Here is a 6,816-nt window from a genome sequence, read left to right as displayed (position 1 = left end):
TAGGGGGCAGGCTGGCTCTGATGATTTTATTCTGCAGACCTAACAGTTGGTTGAAGTCTGTGTCTGTCATGTTTGGAAGCAGAGGGAAACCAAACAGAGATGGAGATGCACAGGACAAACTGGATGATGGATGTGTAGAAGATGTGCAGTTCCTGGGGCAGGTTGAACTTCCTGAGCTGTCTGAGGAAGTACATCCTCTGCTGTGCCTTTTTCCTAATCGAGTCTATGTGGGAGGTCCACTTCAGATCTTGGGAGATGGTGGATCCCACGAACTGGAAAGTGTCCACACTAGGCACAGTGTTGTTGAGGATGGAGGGGGGAGTGGGGAGTGATGGTGGGTTCTTCCTGATGTCTACTATCATCACACCAGAGGACCAACTGTTCCACCTGCTGTCTGTATGCAGCCTCATCACCATCCTGGATGAGACCAATGATGGTGGTGTCATCCACAAACTTCAGGAGTTTAACAGAGGAGTTCCTTGAGGTGCAGTCATTTGTGTAGAGGGAGAAAAGTACACAAATGGCACACACCCCTGGGGGGGGGCGCCAGTGCTGATTGTCCATGTGCTGGATGTGATGCTCCCCAGCCTTATCTGCTGTGTCCTGTCCATCAGGAAGTTGGAGATCCACTGACAGGTGGGAGCTGGCACAGAGAGGTTGGATAGTTTTTTGTGGAGAATGTCGGGGATGATGGTGTAGAACACCAAGCTGAAGTCCACAAACAGGATCTTCACGTAGTTCTCTGCAGAGTCCAGGTGCTGCAGGATGTAATACAGGCCCATGTTGACTGCATCCTCAACTGACCTGTTTGCCCAGTAGGCAAACTGCAGGGAGTTCAGTAGGGATCCTGTGATGTCCTTCAGGTGGTTCAACACCATTTGTTCAAAAGACTTCATGACTACAGATGTCAGGATGACGGGCCTGTAGTCATTTATTCCTGTTATGGAGGGTTTCTTTGGGACTGGGATAATAATGGAGCGTTTGAAGCGGGAGGGGACTTTGCACAGCTCCAGAGATCTGTTGAAGATCTGGGTGAAGATGGGCGCCAGCTGATCAGCACATGCTGTCAAACATCAGGTCCCGGAGCCTTTTTGATCTTTTGTTTGTAAAAGTGCTGGCATACTTCCTCTTCACAGATCGTTAGTGTGGGTGGTGTTGCAGAGGGGAAGGGGAAAGAGGTATCTAGGGGGGCAGGAAGTTTACTATTGTTGGGGTGGTGAGAGGTGTGAGAGGGTCTCTTTCAAACCTGGCATCAAATCAAATCAAATCAAATTAATTTTATTTATATAGCGCCAAATCGCAACAAACAGTTGCCCCAAGGCGCTTTATATTGTAAGGCAAAAGCCATACAATAATTACAGAAAACCCCAACGGTCAAAACAACCCCCTGTGAGCAAGCACTTGGCGACAGTGGGAAGGAAAAACTCCCTTTTAACAGGAAGAAACCTCCAGCAGAACCAGGCTCAGGGAGGGGCAGTCTTCTGCTGGGACTGGTTGGGGCTGAGGGGAGAGAACCAGGAAAAAGACATGCTGTGGAGGGGAGCAGAGATCAATCACTAATGATTAAATGCAGAGTGGTGGATACAGAGCAAAAAGAGAAAGAAACACTCAGTGCATCATGGGAACCCCCCAGCAGTCTAAGTCTATAGCAGCATAACTAAGGGATGGTTCAGGGTCACCTGATCCAGCCCTAACTATAAGCTTTAGCAAAAAGGAAAGTTTTAAGCCTAATCTTAAAAGTAGAGAGGGTGTCTGTCTCCCTGATCTGAATTGGGAGCTGGTTCCACAGGAGAGGAGCCTGAAAGCTGAAGGCTCTGCCTCCCATTCTACTCTTACAAACCCTAGGAACTACAAGTAAGCCTGCAGTCTGAGAGCGAAGTGCTCTATTGGGGTGATATGGTACTATGAGGTCCCTAAGATAAGATAGGACCTGATTATTCAAACCCTTATAAGTAAGAAGAAGAATTTTAAATTCTATTCTAGAATTCACAGGAAGCCAATGAAGAGAGGCCAATATGGGTGAGATATGCTCTCTCCTTCTAGTCCCCGTCAGCACTCTAGCTGCAGCATTTTGAATTAACTGAAGGCTTTTCTGGGAAATTCTAGGACAACCTGATAATAATGAATTACAATAGTCCAGCCTAGAGGAAATAAATGCATGAATTAGTTTTTCAGCATCACTCTGAGACAAGACCTTTCTAATTTTAGAGATATTACGCAAATGCACAAAAGCAGTCCTACATATTTGCTTAATATGCGCATTGAATGACATATCCTGATCAAAAATGACTCCAAGATTTCTCACAGTATTACTAGAGGTCAGGGTAATGCCATCCAGAGTAAGGATCTGGTTAGACACCATGTTTCTAAGATTTGTGTGGCCAAGTACAATAACTTCAGTTTTATCTGAGTTTTAAAGCAGGGAATTAGAGGTCATCCATGTCTTTATGTCTGTAAGACAATCCTGCAGTTTAGCTAATTGGTGTGTGTCCTCTGGCTTCATGGATAGATAAAGCTGGGTATCATCTGCGTAACAATGAAATTTAAGCAATGCTGTCTAATAATACTGCCTAAGGGAAGCATGTATAAAGTGAATAAATTGGTCCTAGCACAGAACCTTGTGGAACTCCATAATTAACCTTAGTCTGTGAAGAAGATTCCCCATTTACATGAACAAATTGTAATCTATTAGATAAATATGATTCAAACCACCGCAGCGCAGTGCCTTTAATACCTATGGCATGCTCTAATCTCTGTAATAAAATGTTATGGTCAACAGTATCAAAAGCAGCACTGAGGTCTAACAGAACAAGCACAGAGATGAGTCCACTGTCTGAGGCCATAAGAAGATCATTTGTAACCTTCACTAATGCTGTTTCTGTACTATGATGAATTCTAAAACCTGACTGAAACTCTTCAAATAGACCATTCCTCTACAGATGATCAGTTAGCTGTTTACAACTACCCTTTCAAGAATTTTTGAGAGAAAGGAAGGTTGGAGATTGGCCTATAATTAGCGAAGATAGCTGGGTCAAGTGATGGCTTTTTAAGTAAGGGTTTAATTACTGCCACCTTAAAAGCCTGTGGTACATAGCCAACTAATAAAGATAGATTGATCATATTTAAGATCGAAGCATTAATTAATGGTAGGGCTTCCTTGAGCAGCCTGGTAGGAATGGGGTCTAATAGACATGTTGATGGTTTGGAGGAAGTAACTAATGAAAATAACTCAGAACAATCGGAGAGAAAGACTCTAACCAAATACCAGCAACAGGTTCAATATTTATATAGCGCAATGAAACAGGTTCAGCTCCTCAGCCAGTTGGGGGTTCTCCACAGGGTGGGGGGTGGTCTCCTAGTTGGTGGCATACCGAATTCCTCTCCACACTGCTGCAGGATCGTTGGCTGAGAATTGCTTTTTCAGTCTATCAGAGTAGCTCTTCTTAGCTATTCTGATCTCCTTTGTCAAAGACATTGAAAAGAACTTTGACATTAACTGACTAATCCCCACCAGCATCTGAGTAAAAGTCTGAACTGGATGACCACCTGGTACCTTGTGGGTACATTGGAGTCAGTTGTAGGTTGAGTCAAAATTTTGAGTGCCAATCTCAGGTAAGGATTTTTTTCACTTGCCACCCTCCTCAGTCACATCTGGGAGTATCTGCTAGTGCCACGCGTCACTGCAGCTACTGCACCACAGAACCACCTTGGGTATTGGAAGAAAGTCACTCAGGCAGTCAACTGATCTATCCTCAGCTCTCGCATGATTTGTCAGGTGAAATTTGATGTCCCCTTTGCCTTATGGGGTCCTCAACACTGAGACACGTTTATGCTGAATCCATGGCCAAAATGTCATAACTGAGGTGCCCACACCATGCAAGTAGCATTCATCATCTGAGTCTATTTGACACAAAGTCAGTCCAGTGATACCCAAGGATCCACTGAAGAGACCAAGTACCAAAAACATCTAGTTGTCACATTAGATTACTGGTTAGCATCCAAGTTCCACAACTATTTCGTAAGACAGCACCAGGATCAGACCAGAAGCACCAGGATCCTAAAGACTCAGAACTTCATTCTTTGCAAAGGTATCAGCATCACCAAACACCTCTGTTCAGCAACCTCATGACTCCATAACCTCTTTCCGGCATCTCCTGTTCTCAAAGGCTGAACATACAGCGATATGAATGTCACTGCCAAGACAAGTGTCTCTACAAGTTCAACACTTTTGCCACTTCTGATGGCCGAATCCAGGAAGTCACTGAAACAAACCCTCTGATTAACCAAACTAATTCATAAAAATCAGATCACTGTTGATCATTTCCCCCAACTGTGCCAAATTTGGTTAGTTTTGGAACAAGGGCCTTGGAGACAGTGTTGTAATGTAATGAAGTAGAAATACTTCGTTACTGTACTTAAGTAGAATTTTGACGTATCAGTACTTTACTTCGTTATTTACATTTCTGGCGACGTTCACTTTTACTTCACTACATTTCCTCAGTAAAATGTATACTTTTACTCCGATAAATTTCCATTGACCATCTTCGTTACTCGTTACTACAATATAAAAGGAAAAAAAAATTTTGTTTGCAGAGGTGAAAGCAGTGGTGCGCCGTACTGGAAAGAGACGTCCTACTCGGCGCCAGTGCAGGGGGCCACCTTACACTCTGGCAGCAAGTGCTGTGTTTGACATAAAACAAGTTTAAAGACAAAAAAATTAATAATAATAACAATAATAATAAAAATAAAAGATGGCGCACACCCACTGAGAAGGAGGAGACTGGAGGGTGAAAAGGGGGCCATCTGCGCTTTGGACTCCAAAGGCGCACACAGCGACGTATACACACATACACGGCTCGGCTCCTGTTGGTGTTAACACTCACACTTAAGGGAAAACTATAGTGTGGCTGTTTTGTTTCATTTATTTTATTTGTAACTTCCGCAGAGAAGCACTGCGTACTTTGAATTCGAGAACGCAAAGAGTGCTACGTTTGGTTGCTTTGGAGTGGTTGGTGGTGGTGATGCTTGCATTGCTTTTTTGTACTTTTCCTACACATATGCGTAGCTGTAAATGACTGTTCTGTTTGACAAGAGCCTGACTGTTGTGTTTAACAGAAAAGTGCGTGTGTCTTCCAGGAAAAAGATTGCGTCATCACACAAAGAATGCAGCTTTATTTACAGCTATATACATCCACCTGTTGCTCACTCATCCTGTCACCAACACCAACTGCTCCGCCAGGATCCAGCCTTTTATAGAGGCTTGTGGCTCCCTCCTGGTTTCTCCAGACACCACACTGGCTTTCTTTTCATGTTGCTGTTTCACTCTCCACTCGTTTTGGATTTTACTTTACTCAATGCGTTTACTTAAAGTACATTTTATATGAGAAATTTACTTTTGATACTTAAGTACAGTAAATGTCAGATACTTTAAGACTTTTACTCAAGTAATATTTTTAAAGGAGGGACCTCATAGTACCATATCACCCCAATAGAGCGCTTCGCTCTCAGACTGCAGGCTTACTTGTAGTTCCTAGGGTTTGTAAGAGTAGAATGGGAGGCAGAGCCTTCAGCTTTCAGGCTCCTCTCCTGTGGAACCAGCTCCCAATTCAGATCAGGGAGACAGACACCCTCTCTACTTTTAAGATTAGGCTTAAAACTTTCCTTTTTGCTAAAGCTTATAGTTAGGGCTGGATCAGGTGACCCTGAACCATCCCTTAGTTATGCTGCTATAGACGTAGACTGCTGGGGGGTTCCCATGATGCACTGTTTCTTTCTCTTTTTGCTCTGTATGCACCACTCTGCATTTAATCATTAGTGATCGATCTCTGCTCCCCTCCACAGCATGTCTTTTTCCTGGTTCTCTCCCTCAGCCCCAACCAGTCCCAGCAGAAGACTGCCCCTCCCTGAGCCTGGTTCTGCTGGAGGTTTCTTCCTCTTAAAAGGGAGTTTTTCCTTCCCACTGTAGCCAAGTGCTTGCTCACAGGGGGTCGTTTTGACCGTTGGGGTTTTACATAATTATTGTATGGCCTTGCCTTACAATATAAGCGCCTTGGGGCAACTGTTTGTTGTGATTTGGCGCTATATAAAAAAATTGATTGATTGATTGAAGTATCACTTTGAGGTATTTTATACAAGACTGCTTGGAGATGTAATCTTTTGGACATAATGGGAGGCACACAGTAGTATCATTTCAGACCTTATCAATCTCATAAGTCAAAGATTTGTAGCAAGTGCCATAAGACTTTTGAAGAATTTTGTGCTGAGCTAACTCACTTTGTCGTATCGAGTGTAGTATTGTGTGGCTAGTTTTAGTTACTTACTGGCACATGTTGTGATGGATGGACCATGCTGTTCATATTTTGGTTTCATCTTCTCCTACTCCTTCCACATCTTGTTCTGTTGTTTTCTGGACTCACTTCTTTAATCAAGCCTACTTATGGTCTTGGTTGTCTATACCCTAAATGCAATGGCTCAAACTCACCAAGTTTGGTTTTGATAGGAACTGATTATTGCCTGAGGCCAAAATATGGCCATTGAGTATTGCGAAGGCCTTGTATGTGGCCGTGCTCAGCATGAGTCCAGTCCTATTACTGCCAGGGTCTTCAATTTCACAGGAACATTCTTGGGACACAGACCTTGGACAAGTTCAAAGATGGTTAAACCTATTTTAAAAGGTCAAAAAGTCACAATCTGTTTCCTATTTTTATGCTCATAGTGCCAGGGGCATTGTGTTATATAATACTGTAGACTATACAGTATCCAAATGTCCATAGAAATCCTTCATTCTATATCCCGTCTTTAGGTCTTCACTGCAGA

The sequence above is a fragment of the Thalassophryne amazonica genome, chromosome 23, assembly GCF_902500255.1.
Source record: "Thalassophryne amazonica chromosome 23, fThaAma1.1, whole genome shotgun sequence".
Taxonomy (NCBI): Eukaryota; Metazoa; Chordata; class Actinopteri; order Batrachoidiformes; family Batrachoididae; genus Thalassophryne; species Thalassophryne amazonica.
Note: the sequence above shows the minus strand (reverse complement) of the source record.